The 14,557-nt window shown below is 43.9% G+C and overlaps 1 pseudogene; it reads right to left on the reverse strand.

Moving 5' to 3' along the window:
* Positions 1–5,347: 5,347 nt before the first annotated feature.
* LOC141504079 (trinucleotide repeat-containing gene 18 protein-like) lies at positions 5,348–14,436 on the reverse strand (annotated as a pseudogene).
* Positions 14,437–14,557: the final 121 nt, after the last annotated feature.

Below are 14,557 nucleotides of genomic sequence, written 5' to 3' on the forward strand. Positions count from 1 at the left end.
AGATCAATGATCTAATGGGGGTGAGAGAGAGAGAAAAGTCATCCCTTGTTGACTTGGGTAGAAGAAAGAGAGGGAATAGGGTATTAAGGAGGGAAAGATACAACGAAGGGACAGAGCCCTGGCAAAGCATGACCCACAGCAACCTTCTGTAGTGTAATGACCTTGAGTCCCCTAAGCCAGTGCAAAATCCATAATGATAATACAGGAAAAAGAAAAGAACCTTTATCTAGAAACTAGACAAGGAAATGGAGGGAGGGAGAGTGAGAATGTTTGTGTGTGTGTGTGTGTGTGTGTGTGTGTGTGTGTGTGTGAGAGAGAGAGAGAGAGAGAGAGAGAGAGAGAGAGAGAGAGAGAGAGAGAGAAACAGACAGGCAGACAAATAGACAGGAGATAAAAAGAGATAACAAAGAGAGAGTATTTAAGAACAGATCATGGCAGCAGGAAATCTAGAGATAGATACAGGAAGACAAGAGGAACACACATAGAAATGACAAGAAGGACGGAGTCACTTGATAATAAAAAGTGGAGTGAGGGAGAAAATGTATTTAGGAAAATTAAGAATAAAAAAAGGTCTGAAGAGATCTTCAAGGAAGAAGTGGCCACTAGAGTCTGATGGAGAATTCTGGAAGAGAGTCTAGTGAGAAATGAGGGACCCGAGAATTTAGAGTCACATGTACCGGGGTTCAAATCTTGCCCCAGGTAATTTACCTAGGTAAGGTATTTTTCTCTTCTGGACAGAGTTGCCTTCAGGTGTAAGAGAGAAGCCCAGGTAAGAGACACTTTCCTGTGTTTTGAACAGGTCAGATAGGTGTCCTACTAGACAGAGCTCTATAATTGGAATAGGCATATTGGGCTTAAATTGTACCAGAATGGGTGACAAGCTCTGCCCCTCTGGACAAGTCATTTAACCACAGTCTGCCTCAGACATTAAATTTATGGGGTTGAAATTATTGGTGTCTAATGACCTTTCAGTTCGATGATCCCCTGGATTCCTGAAAAAAAACTTTTAGAGCTGGACTTAAGTCCACTCAAGATTATGCTTGAATAAAGATACAGAGTTAGAAATAATCAGGTCTTGAGGACCAGAGGGAGGCAATTTGAAACATCCCCAGGAAATAGAAGTGTGTGTTTGTGTTGGGAAGAATTTGTAAAAGAAAACAGCCAGGTGTTCCAATGGACTTATCTAGGAAGACAAATGACCTGAATTCAAATCCTAATTAACTTTAGGAATATTTGTCACTGAACAATTCCATTAATGTCTAAACTTCTGTTTTCTGTAGCACTAATAGAATTTAGTTCACTGGCTCCATGTGGTAATTCCGGCTCTAAACACATGACCATATCATGAAAGGAGATATAAAAAATGACCACTTATTTATGGGATGAAATTAGAATAAGTAAGAAAAGAATTGAAAATGATGGAGACATAGAAAGTCAGAGACATAGATAGAAAGAAGCACAGATGATATAGAGATAAAGTAGGAGAATGGCATTGAAATGTTAAGAAGGGACAGCAGAGTGGCACAGTAGACAGAACACCAGCCCTGGAGATTGGAGGACCTGACTTCCAATCCAGTCTCGGACACTTAATAATAACCTGGTTATGTGAATTTGAGCTTAACCCCATTGCCTTGCAAAACCCTAAAAAAGAGAAGGAACACTTAGGCCATAGTGCTCAACTATGAAGTGATTATTGGAGTTTCCATCCCAAATCAACTGCTGAAGACATGGTTACCCTGGAGAAGTCAGTTAACCAGCATCAACTCCAGTTTTTTTTAGTAAATTAGGGGGCTGGACTTCAGGGAGTCTAATGATACTGAAACTCCATGATCTTCAGGATGGAATGGAGAATCAAGAAATGGGCAGCTAGGGGCAGCACATTGACTAGAGCACCAACCCTGGAGTCAGGAGGTCAAATCCAGCCTCAGACACTTAATAATGACCTTGTTGTGTGAAGTTGGGCAGGTCGCTAAATGCCATTGCCTCGACAAAAAAAACCCACTAAAAATGTTTAAAGTTACTTATTTTGGGCTAGGATTGAGAACAAGAAAAAGAAGAGCTTTTAAGGAGGAAGGGGAGTGAGCGAAAGTGAAAAATGAAAGGGGTTGGATATAGAAAGACAGAAAGTCAGAAATAAGATAATATAATCAGAGAGAAAGAGAACTGAAGTCAGAGAGACACAGCAAAACAATAAAAAAAAGACTTTGTTAATAAAGAAAGGAACGAAGGAAGAGATGATTTGAATGACAGTTAACAATAGAGCAAGAAATCTATAGGAGATGGAGAAATATAACAGAAAAAGAAAAAGACCCTGTGCAAATGTAGAACAAACCCTATGATTGGTACTGTGGTCAGAACATTCTCCTGGGAGGTGACTTCTTGATGTTAGTCCCCACATAGCCACTGACCAGCTTCCCTCTGGAAAAGTCACTTCAGTGTGGGCCACTTCAGGTTTCTCCTCAGTAAATTTATCAGACTGGTTTTTATGGGGCCTAGAGATGCTGCATCTCAATGATCTTATAGATTACAGAGGATGAAAATGATGTCTACCAGTAATTAAGTTTCGAATCGAGTGTTAAAATTAGAGTGAGGAGAACTGGACCCTGAAACAGAGAAGAAGGTAGACACAGCTGTCCACAAGGAGAGTAGTTTTGAGGACAGGGAAAATGTACACAGCAAAAGAGCAAGGTTACTTAATAGAGTCTTCTGAGAAGTCCAAATGCCCTGAGTTCATATCCTGATTCACATTTTCAATAACTGTTTAATTCTGTACAAATATTGATGATTGGGATTGAGACAACTGTCCTCTTATTAATGAGGGGAAATGAGAAGGAAAAAATCATATGAGGAGGAGATAGAGAGGAAAGAAAAAGGGACAATTTGAGAAACAGAACTAGTGAGAGAAAATGATGGAATGAGATAGTTAGGGTCAGGGAGATATATTGAGATAAAATTTAATACTGACAATTATGTAGAAAAAGAAAGCCAAAGAGAGATCCAGCAAGAGAGGCAGTGACAGTGACTTACAAACACAAACACACACACACTTATAAACCCAGAAGACAGTGACAGCCATTGTAAAGAAAATTGAGAAGTAGAGCTAAGAGAAAAAGTGAGGAACAGATGCCAAGAGAAGAGGTACCTGGCAAGGGTAGATCATGCCAGCTAGGTATCACTGATTAGAGGAGTCTCTGTGGAATTCACTCATTGAGTTTATATCTGACCATAGCCATGGACAAGCTGTTATTCTGAAGAGTGCTCTGACTGAATTTGCCAGTACCTAATGATGATCCGGCTCTCTGGTCCTCTGCTAACCTTAGAGGAAAAGGATGTCCACTTGGTACTAGGCTTGCAATAGACAGAGGCAGAGATAAGAGGAATTGGGCAATCAGCACAAGACAGAATCCTCCACAGGAAACAGAAGTATCTGCAGTGTGGAAATATAAAGTCTACTGGTGGACTGTTCTTTAAAGTCAGAAGGGATTTAGAAAGAATCAAAGACTCTATAGTTTTACTCTAATAGAGCTGTAACCAATGCCCCTAACGTTCCTTCAAACTTTAAAGCTATGATCATAGTCACAGTAAGGAAAAAGGACCACTTATTTTTAGAGTGGGAATTAGAGTAAGAAGAAAATTCTTTGAGGATGACAGGGAAGGAAAAGGAAAAAGGAAAAGGAAAAGTGGGCGAGAGAGACATAGATACAAACAGGAGCCAGTGATATAAAGAGAATGAGAGCAAGCATTATGGGGAGGCAAGAGATTCCAGGATGGAGAGATTCAAAAGTAAAGTGGGGACTGGTAGCATGATGGAAAGAGGCCAGATCTTGACATAAGAATAATTGAGCTAAAAAAAAGAAAAAAAAGAATAATTGAGCTAATGTTCAATGACTTTGTTATCTGGGCAATTCATATTGTCTTTCTCGGTCTCAGTTTCTTCCTCTGTAAAATGTTAGCCCTGTCCTTGATGGCCTCTAAGATTCCCCCAGCTTTATTAGTTTACAGCTGAGGCAGAGAGAAAGGAGAGCCTTGAGCCTAAATCTGGGCAGTGAGGTGATTTTGGAGGGTTGGGAGTGGAAGAGGCATATTCCTACACGGGAGAGAGAGCTAGAAAGGGCTGTTAGAAATTTAGGACTGGGAAGTATCTGGGAGGTGGCTCAGGGTCATTGGACAGACTTCTTAGCTTGGAGTGAGAACTAATGAGTTTGCATCTGAAATCAGCAAGGGCAAAGTTGCTTTACCCCGGGGAGTCATTTCATTTGTCCAAATCGGGTTTCTCTTCTCCCAAATGCTGGTGTTGGATTTGATCTTCTCCCATTTTCCTCCAGTTTTATAGGGTTGTGCGGACCAGAGAGAAAGAAAGCCCTGGGAATCTGGTGACATGTTTGTGTGTAGGAAGAGAAACCACAATCACTCTGCCACATCTTGTTGCCCTAAAAATGTAACGATCCCCAACATGCCTAATAATCAAAAATCTCTGAACCCTCTGCAAGGAAACAGTCAAAATCTTCTCCACTCTTGTGATAAGTACTTCCTGTCCTTGGATAAGAGATCTTGAATGTTTATCCAAAATGAATTCTTTCTCAATTTTGGTCCCTTTTACTTATCCTCTCATCACCTGCCTGTGAATAAAGAATATATTCTTCTTTCCATCAGTCAATCACTCAACATTGATCACTTGTTAGGGATCATGCTAAACCCTAGAGATGTGAAGTCAGGTCACAAGTAGTCTCTGCTCTCAAGGAGCTCCCATTCTAACGGTAGAGACAACAGGCCAACAGTTCACCAACAGGGTTTTAGATTTCTTCCTGGAGTTGCTGGAGATCATTACCTAGTTGAGGTCCATCATTGGACTCTATTCTTTAGACAACTGGATGGAGGAAGGAGTGGAGTATGATGAGAATGGAGACTGGAGGAGCACAGAAATGGCTCTTTCAATAGTGCTGGAATGAGATGATGAGGAATTGCCTCAAAGTGCTGGCAGTGGAAGTGGACAAAGGTGGCCTATGTGAGAGATGTGAAAGGATAAAATGGATAAACCTCGGTGACATAAAATAAATCCTTTGGCTTCCCATCCACATATTCACTGTTTTCTCCATTGACTCATCTCCTTAATTTTTTTGCTCTCTCCGTCTCTCTTGAAAAGCCTGCAGAATGCTGCTTTTTGCCCTTCTATCTGGAGTGCATGATAGATTATAAAATTCAAATTTGTTTCTTAGAAAGCTGTTGCTGTTTCAATGCCCTGAGCATAATATGTTTTAGTCTGTCTACAGATAGGCTAAATCAGGTGGAAGTTAGCTCATGGACCGCAAACCTAGTGTACATTGGGAAGGTATATTTGTGTTTTTAGCTAGTCACCATGATCAAATAGGTTCTCTGAAAAGTCACTGAAGGAAGATCTATCCTTGGATTCTCAGAATATCAAACCAAATGATGCTTTACCCAGTGGTCTGCTTAGTCTTGAGAACTCTGGTGGCAGACACACACCTCTTGATTGGATTGAAACCTCCAGTCCACTTGCTCTTTTCTTACCCACTTAGCTGTGGAGACTGGAATGTCTCTTATGGGAATTGGATAGAGACTGTGAAGGCCACTTATCCCTGAGAGATTCATCATCTTCTCTGAGTCTGTATTATAGGAGTAGCTTCTCATTTCTGATATCACATGTGAATAGAAACTTTAACGTTAGAACTTTGACTTCACCCCCAAATTCACTTTGGAAGCAAACTTATTTTTATCTTCTCTGAGTGTTTTAGAGATAGATTCAGTCCCTTGGTCAGGGTTTAGTTTTCGTTCTTGCCCAGCAGGGAGTCATGGGAAGATGTGTACCTGAAGCTGACCCCATGACTTTTCTTCTTCTCCGCCCCCCAGAACTCTGAAAACGTGTAGGGTGTCTTCAGCTTGTCTTGCTTGGAGAGGGATGGGACTTTCTCCTGCTTAGCTGACAGCTGCTCTTGGTCACTGATCAACTTCTTCTTCTTAACCTTCAGCTCCATGGATAGCCAGATGTGGCCTCATACTCAGCCCTGTTCTTGTGGCTCCCCATTCCTTTCCCAGTTCCATTATCTACAACATCTTCTTCCTCAGGTATTGATCTTTGTGTCTCTTGCACACCCCTTCTCAGAGCCTCCTAATTCAACAAAGAGTTGTTCACCTTCCCACTCATGACATTACTCTTCCCTTTTCCCAGAGGAGAAGAAGAAAGAGTACTCTATACATGCTTCCATTTCCAGGACCTTCTTTTCACTCAGCTTCTAGTTTTCTCATATTGTCCTTGGACTCTTTGCACCTATGTAACTTCAACTATTCCTGTTCCTTCTTGTCTCATCATTGGAACTCAACCGACCTCTCCTAGTTTAGTTCATAATGGCAATGGCAGACTTTATCAAGCCTGTATATCGGTTCACCCTTTATCTAGAGCCAGCTATATCACCTCTAAGAGTTCAGTTGCTAGGACAACTTAATGGTCTTCAAAGGGTACATGAAAGGACAGTAGAGCATTTAAATTGACATATGGGTGTTGGCAGCTAGCAAGGTCTCAAGGCTGGGTCACACAGGACAGCTTACTTGATTTTCAACTTCCTGTGTCCTCTTCTCCAGTTCTAACTCAGCAATCTCACTCAGCCGATTGATGTCTTCTAAGAAGATCTGCTCCAAGGACAGGGTCCCCTCCACCTCCAGGTTTCCAATGGCTTTGGTGACACCACCAGTGTTCTGCAAGGGTTAGATCTGAGGGAACTCTCTTGGCCATCAACGCATTCATAACAGACAATGGACCATTTTGCTGGGTGGTGTCTAGAGTGGGGAGTTTGCAAGTTCTTCTGGGTTCTGGGGACTTTCTGCTCTGCTGGGAGGATGAAGAACTCTTTCTCCCTAGGACCAGATTCCCTATCCTATATTTCCACACTGCTTGGAGGGCCATTGGGCATTAACTTGCTCAGCTAGGCATTTGGCTCCTTGATCAGTTCCCCTCCTGTGAGGTCTTCTTCACCTTTATCTAATGGGCCTTTATAACCTTTGTCAATGGAACAAGCCTCTAGACTGACAGAAACCATTCAGAGTCTCATCGTCACCTTCAGATATGCCAAGACCCAACCAGATATTCTAGTGTACTTTCCTGAAACTCTTAAAGCTATAGCTCTATTGGGTTAAATGATTCACCTAGATATGGCATTTGACTGCATTGGTCCCTGTTCTGGCCTGGTCCAGTTGCTGGGGACAGGGGACTGGGTAGCTCAAGTTTGGTTCAGGGAGCTTATCCTAATCCTCTTGCATTCCTCCAACTCAGCCTTCACCTTCTCCTCCATGGGTTCTTCTTGGGGCTGACTTGGAGATGCTGTGTTCTTTTGGATGAGTTCAAATGAAGGGGTTGATCCTCCCAGGACAGCTCCATGTGTTCAAGACCCTCAGTAGGCAATTGTACATCAGGGGCCAACCCATCTACTTCAGGAGCATTGTGGGCTAGAGGAGATATGGGTGATGCCAACTAAAAGAAGAGGGAAGGCATTCTAATGAATATCTTAGAGGAATCTCTGGAAACTTGTCTTCAAGGTAGGTTTCTTTCTCTAATTCCAAATCTTAATCCTCTATGTGTTCCAGAGATTCCTGTTTGGGGGTAAGGCAGAGTTCAGAGGTGGGGAAGGAGAAACAGGGCTCGGAGGATGAGATCTAGGAGAGCAGGGATCAGAGTAAAGTGGTGCCTTGGGTATCTTTCGCAATTTGTAGATGACCATAGTTCTGAACCCTCACACAGGTGAAGCACAAGAGGAAAAGTGTTGGGGGCTCAGAGCCTAGTTGTAGGATGTGGAAGGGCTGACTGAGAGGACAGGGGCTTCAGGTGGTTAAGTCCTGAACCAATGGAGTAGAGAGCCTATTGACTCCTCTCTGGCTTGGGCCTGGAGACTTTCTCTTCCATCTCCACTTGTTGCTTGACCTGTAACCTTTCCACCAACTGGACTCTCCTCTGGAGCTCCAGGCCTGCTGCAAGATGGATATGCACTGTTGCCTTAGTAACTACTTGTGAGACACCAGTTGGAGTTGATGTGCTTGTTGGGGGATCTTCGTGCTGGCGGGGTTACGTGATGGACCTCAGCAATAGGGGCAAATGTTCACTGTAATCCCTACCATTTGCCCTGCTTGAGGGCCCCAGTCAAACTGAAAATCAGACCCCCAATAGCAGTGGAGAAAGGAATAGAGTCCCCATACCAAATTTGTGTCAGCACCTGGAGGCCTGCCTCAGTTCAGGGATGTGTGGCCTAAGTCAATGGGATGACCTACTAACCACATGGAAGAATACCAGTACAGGGGTGGGAACCAAGGTGGGTCCCTGAATCAGCAGACCCAGAAAACAGGCTGGGCTGACCCTGTCACCAAAAGGACAGTATTGAGGTCAGAGCCAAGTCCTCATTTCTCTGAGAAACTTTTGTTGCTACAGCTCCTGCCACCCTTCACCCAGGAGGCCTTCTAGCTACGGTGGCCTGGGTTATCTCGATATTGCTCATCTGTGAGACTGTGACCTTTGATTTTAATAAGGAATAGGCCCAGGGTGGGCCCAGCTTGCTGCCCCCATTGTTCTTCTTGGGGGGCCTCTGCCCCTGTGATGCCCAAAGGGAGCTGCCTTCCACCTCACTGTGGGACTCAGTCCGCTCCCTCTCCTAGGACCTAGCACTTTCTGGTCTCTCACAATCTCACCTTAGTTTTTGCCACCTTGTTTTAGGAGCAGATGAGGGTCCCTGGTGGTACTTAGCTGTGAAAGTCCCCTTTCAAGTGTCCCAGTCAGCCAATTATGGCACTTCCTGTCGATGCAAGTTTGGACAGAAGCCTCCTTGGCAGAGCTGCTTCTGTGATTGATGAGAACCTGGATGGAGGTCCCCTTCTCCAGGGACCACCCGCTAAAACACTTGCTGCAGGTCACTGGACTCCAACTAACACTTTTTCTCCATCTCCTCTCCACCGGGCTCTCGTGGCTGTATTGGGCAGTCAGCACTGCCATCTGAGTGGTGTCAAGACTGGCTATGGCAGAAGAAATGCTTTTCTGCTCAGGGTAGGGGGTGAAGGGAGACATATAGATCTGGGTGATGTTTGGGTGCTATAAGGTAAGGCCAGGATGCCATAGATCTTGGCCAACTCACTGACACCAACCCTGTAGAACTGTTCCCACTCACATGCTCACTTCTCCATGAACTTCAGCAAGATTTTGGGAGAGCAAAGCTCCCACTTTGGAGCAAGCCCCACTCAAGGTTGATTCCCGTGGTCTCAATATCTTGTGCCACTATAGATCAAGGAATTATCCTTGATGACTGAGTTCTTTTACATCTTTACCTCTGCCCTCCTTGCATCACCTGGGCAAGTGAATTCCTGGGGAAGGGGTGCAAAAGAGAAGTTGACCAGGCCCTCTTCCAACAGGGGATGTAGCACCTCCACTTTTCTCACCTCTTTGCCCTTAACCTTGGTGTGTTGGGCTTTTGAAGCAATCTGAGTGGGACCACAACATTCATCATATGCCTCACTTAAACCACACAAGTGAGGCTGATGACTTTATGCTCCCTGCCCCTGCCCTGCTCTTTGGCCAGGGGAAAGACAGTGTACATGCTGGAATGGATGGAGTTTGGAGGGATGTCACTGCAGAAGAAGAAGGTGAACAGGGGGTCATGTTCCCTGATTGGGCACAATGTGGAAAGGGGAAGGTACAGGAAATGGTCAAAGTAGTAGTGGCAGGGATGCCATCCTCAGCCTTTTTTAGATCAGTCTTGATGACTGTGGCCCACAGACCAACATTCTCAAAATGCTGGGAGGAATCCTCATTACAACCATCCTGTAATGGATCCAGAACCTTCAGCAGAGGGTCTCTTCCACCAGTGCTTTGGTTCAGGCAGACTGTACTTAGGGATGTTTGGATATGGTTTCTCCACTTCCTAAACCCCAGGAACCCACAAGTTCAGACAAGTTGGGTGAGAAACCCTTAACAACATGTTCCTGCCCCCTCAGTCTCACTCCCCTTCAGATTTGACATCCTCATTCAGGTCCACAACAATTCAAGGCTGTGGAGTCTCCTCTGCCTTGTTTTCCCTTTTACTGGAGCATGGTGGCAGGTCACCCACTCATGCCCACTGTTATTCCACTCCTTGGGGGTACCCTGATGAGAGATTTTGGGAAGGTGGATCAGTTCCTAAACCCAAGCAGACAGGCTTTTGAGTGGCTGGATGGTATCCTGGATACAGGGTTATTGGGATGCATGGTCACTTAGCCTCGTAGAGAGAGTTCATCGTTCCAATAATAAAAGAAGCCTTGCTGCCTCTGCTGGGTTCCAAGGGGTTTGCCGCTATAGGTGGGCTCCAGCTGTGTCAGGTGAACCAATTATGTTGAAGGGAAGAGCTTGGACAGGTGGATTTTGTGGCCTTCAGAAAATTCCATCTTGTTATCTCCTCCATTTTCCAGGTCTGCCAAAGGTAGATGCTTCACACATAGGCTCCTCTGGGTGACCAAGAGAGAAAACTAATGATTATTTTTAATGAAGCTGGAATTAGAGAGACAGAGGGTATCAGGAATAAAGGATCAGAAGAAGACAGAAACAATTGTCTTCAAGAAATGGAAAGTCATGGGTGGAGAGATGCCTGGGTGAAGGGCAGGGACATGTGAATAGAAAAAAGTGAGGTTCCCAAGTGGACTCTGCTGAGCATTTTGAATGTCTTGAATTCAAATGCCTGCTTCACATTTTTAATAAGTGACTGTGGGCAATTCAGGTAGAGTGTTTAAACCTCTATTAGAACTCATGGCCCCAAGCGTTCCTTTCTGTCCCACATCTTTGAACATATGCATAATAGGGAACAAAAGAATAGATCATATTTTACTGAAGGGAAATTAAAATAAGGGGAGAAATAAAGATTTAGAGGAGGAGAGAGGAGTGAAAAAGGAAGGGACTGAGTTACTGAGACAGAGGTAGAAAATGAACTGAGATAGATACACAGAATCAGAGCATTAAAGAGAGATGAAAATAGAGTGGCAATGATATAGAAAAAGAAACCAGATACAGATACAGTAAGAGGGACAGAGACAAAGACACCCAAAAATAAACAAACACATGTGTGTGAACAAGAAGGAAATGAAGAAAGAGTCCATTAAGGAGGAAAATGAAGAGAAGAGGAACAGAGACCTCAGGTGAGGGAGAGATGCAAAGCTTAGAAATCAATTTACTTTCATAGTGAACAGAGTATTATGCAGAATTTAACTCATTGAATTTAAATCCCACATCAGCTACAGACAAGCTCTATTACCCTGGAGATGTCATTGATCGCTCTTAGCTAGGGTTGCCAGAAAAGAGAAAAGTCTGTCCCCTAGGGATGGAAGCCAGATTATAATTAAAGAAAGTTTGCAGGAGGAGAGATACACAGAGATGGAAACACTGTGAACAGGAGCAGGAGGATCATGTGAGTCACACAGCTAGGTTTCAGTCTGCCTTTTAAAGATAATGGAGTTGGATTCAGTATGTCCTATGGTTCATTCTGGCCCTAAACTTGTGATCAGGTTGATGATAAAGATAAAAAGAAATGACCACTGATAAATTAGTTGGAATTTGGGCAAGGAAAAGCAAAATCTTTTAAAGAGGATGAAGTGGAAGGTAGAGTTGACTGAAAAAGAAAGGGGACTAGGAACAAAAAAGAGAGTTACAGGGACTGTAAAGAAAGAAAAATATGCTTTAAAAAAAGAACAGAATCCTAAATACAGGTTGGAAATAGGCGCTGGCAAAGGAAATCTTTTGAAAAGGTTGGTAGGAAAGTACAGGGGAAATTGAAAGAGAGAGGGAGAGACAAAATAAAAGATAGAGAGATGGGATAGAAAGTCAGATAGAGACAAAGAGAAAAAAATGAGAGAGGAACAGAGATTCCAAAATAAAACCAGAGACAGAAATGGTGAGGTATTATAGTGAACATTTTGCTTTGACATTTTGAATTTAAATTCTACCTTGCCTGCTGACACACAGACCCTAAAGAAGTCACTTAGCCACTGTCAGTCTCAGTTTTCTCCTCAGTAAAATCATGTGGCTGGATTTGATGGTATCTAATGACCTTCCAGCTCTATGAAGCCCTAGATCCAAGAGAGAGAAAAGATGCTCATTTGGAATTAATTTTGAAATACAGACAGAGTTTGAGTGAATTAGTCACTGAAGATGAGGAGGCAGAAGCAAATGTCCAGAGGAAGTGGAAAGTGGGTATTGAGGGGAATCGATAGAGAAAATTAGGGAGGTCTCATCCAGGGGTCTTCTTGGATGTGTGATTCAAACCAAAATTCACATTCAGCATAAATGTTTGAACCTCGATAAGTCATTTAGAGTGGCTAAGCCTCACTGTGCAGTTTTCATAGAATAGATTTGGATCCAATGGCCCCTAGAGTTCCATCCAGTTCTAAAGCTTTGATCCTAGTTGTTTTAGATGTAAAAATATTTATTAATGGATAAGAATTAGAGTAAAGAGAAAAAGAATTTCACTAAGTGGTGATAGACAGGAGAGAAACAGAAACAAAAGGAAAAAGATGGAGCTTGGAGACAGGGATATAGAGAAAGCAATAGAGGAAGGAGATCCATGGTGAGGGAGTTATTGAAATGTAAAGGATCCCTGAGGAAGCATAGAATGATGGAAAGAGTTGTGACCTTGGAGTCAAGATATTTGAGTTAGAATCCGGATGCTCAATGACTATGTTGGCCTGAACAATCCAATAATATTTTTTTGTCCTTCATTTTTGAAAAAGACCCCAACATCAGAGAGGAGATGCCATGACAAGCAACTGAATTGAATTTAAGTGGGGGGGGGTTGTGTGTTAAGTCACCAACCTCACTTTCTCCTCCAAAGTCATCTGGGTCCAATCGTCAGAAAAGAATAAGTCTGACTGGATTTGGCCCTGGATGTCAGGAAATCAGGGTTAAGTGATTTGCCCAAGGTCACACAACTAGTGAGAGTCAAATGTCTTAGGCCAGATTCAAGCTTCCATCCTCCTGCCTCCAAGGCCAGTACTCGATCCAGTGCACTGTGCACCTGCCCTGGTCTGGACAATCCAAATAATCTCTCTCAGCATATTAGGTTAAAGCATCACTCTGGCCTTAATGCCCTCTTGGATTTTACCAGTTATATACCCTTTCAGATGAGGAGGAAAGAAAGGAAAGGCCCCTTAGAACTGGAGTGAGAAGAGAACAGATGGTTTAGAGTGAATAGTTCACAGAAGAAGGGAGAGATATGGAGGAAATGGACTTTGAGGGCCATTTGTGGGACTGATGCAGTGAAGTCTCCATATTTGTTTACTTGGGAGTCATTGTAGCCTGAGTTCAAATCCTTTCTTACACGTTCTTAGAAGATGTGTGACCCTTGGTGGAAATGACTTAAAGTGACTAAGCCTTTCTTGCTTCTGGGCTAATATGATAGGCATGGACTCAATGACCCCTGGAGTTCCTTCCTGCTCTGAGTCTCAATCTAGACAGAAAAGTGATTGTTGAAGATGTGGTGGGAGGCAGGGCAACGTTCCCACAAGGGAGAGTGCACTAGAAAGGGAAATTGGAACTTTACTCCTGGGAGGTGTCTGGGAAGCAGCTCAGGTCATTTGATAGAGTCCTCTGGCTGGAGGGAGAACTACATGACCCTGCACCTGAATTTAGCCAAGTGCAAAGTTGTTCTGAACCCTCACACCCATGAGGCACAAGGGGATAAGGATGGGGGGCTGAGAGCCTAGCTGGCAGACTTGGAAGTGCTGGGTGAGAGGACAGGTGCTTCAGGTGGTTAAGTCCTGAACCAATGGAATAGAGACCCTATTGAGTACTATATGGGTTGGCCTGGAGACTTTCTCTTCCATCTCCACTTGTTTTTTGACCTATACCCTTTCCAACACCTGCACTCTACTCTGTTGCTCCAGGCCTGCTGCAAGATGGATATCTCCTACTGCCATAAGAACCACTTCTGAGACACCAGCTGGAGCTGATGAGATTGTTGGGGGATTTTCATGTTGGGGGAATACCTGGTGAACCTCAGTAACAGAAGGCAAGTGTTCATTGGGATCACTGGCAATTGCACTGCTTGAGATCTCCTATGAAATAGAAAAGAAGACCCCCATAGTAGAGGGGAAAGGAATGGAGACTCCATTCCGGGTTGAGGGGGGAAGCTGGAGGCCTGCATTGACCCCGGGAGGTGTGGCCTAAGTCAATGGGATGGCCTACTAACAACATGGAAGTCTACCAGTCTCCAGGTGTGCAGCAAGGTGGGTCCCTGGGTCAGCAGGCCCAGAACCAGGCAGGGCTGACCCTGGGTCTACAAAGTCAGTATTGAAGCCATTTGTGACACAACCAGTGGGATGGGTCAGAGCCAAGTCCTCATTTCTTTGAGGAAATTTTCTTGCTCCAACTCCTGCCAACCTTTCCCCAGGAGGCCTTCTTGCCTTGGTGGCCTGGGTCATCTCCATATTACGCATCTGAGAGAATGTGCCCTTTGATTTTCTTAAGGGATAGAGAACAGTCCTGGTGAGCCAGTCTGGGACCAGCTTGCTGCCCCCATTGTCCTTCTGGGGGGCCTCTACACCTGTG

Source organism: Macrotis lagotis, unplaced genomic scaffold (assembly GCF_037893015.1).
Source record: "Macrotis lagotis isolate mMagLag1 unplaced genomic scaffold, bilby.v1.9.chrom.fasta BILBYCTG092, whole genome shotgun sequence".
Lineage (NCBI taxonomy): Eukaryota > Metazoa > Chordata > Mammalia > Peramelemorphia > Peramelidae > Macrotis > Macrotis lagotis.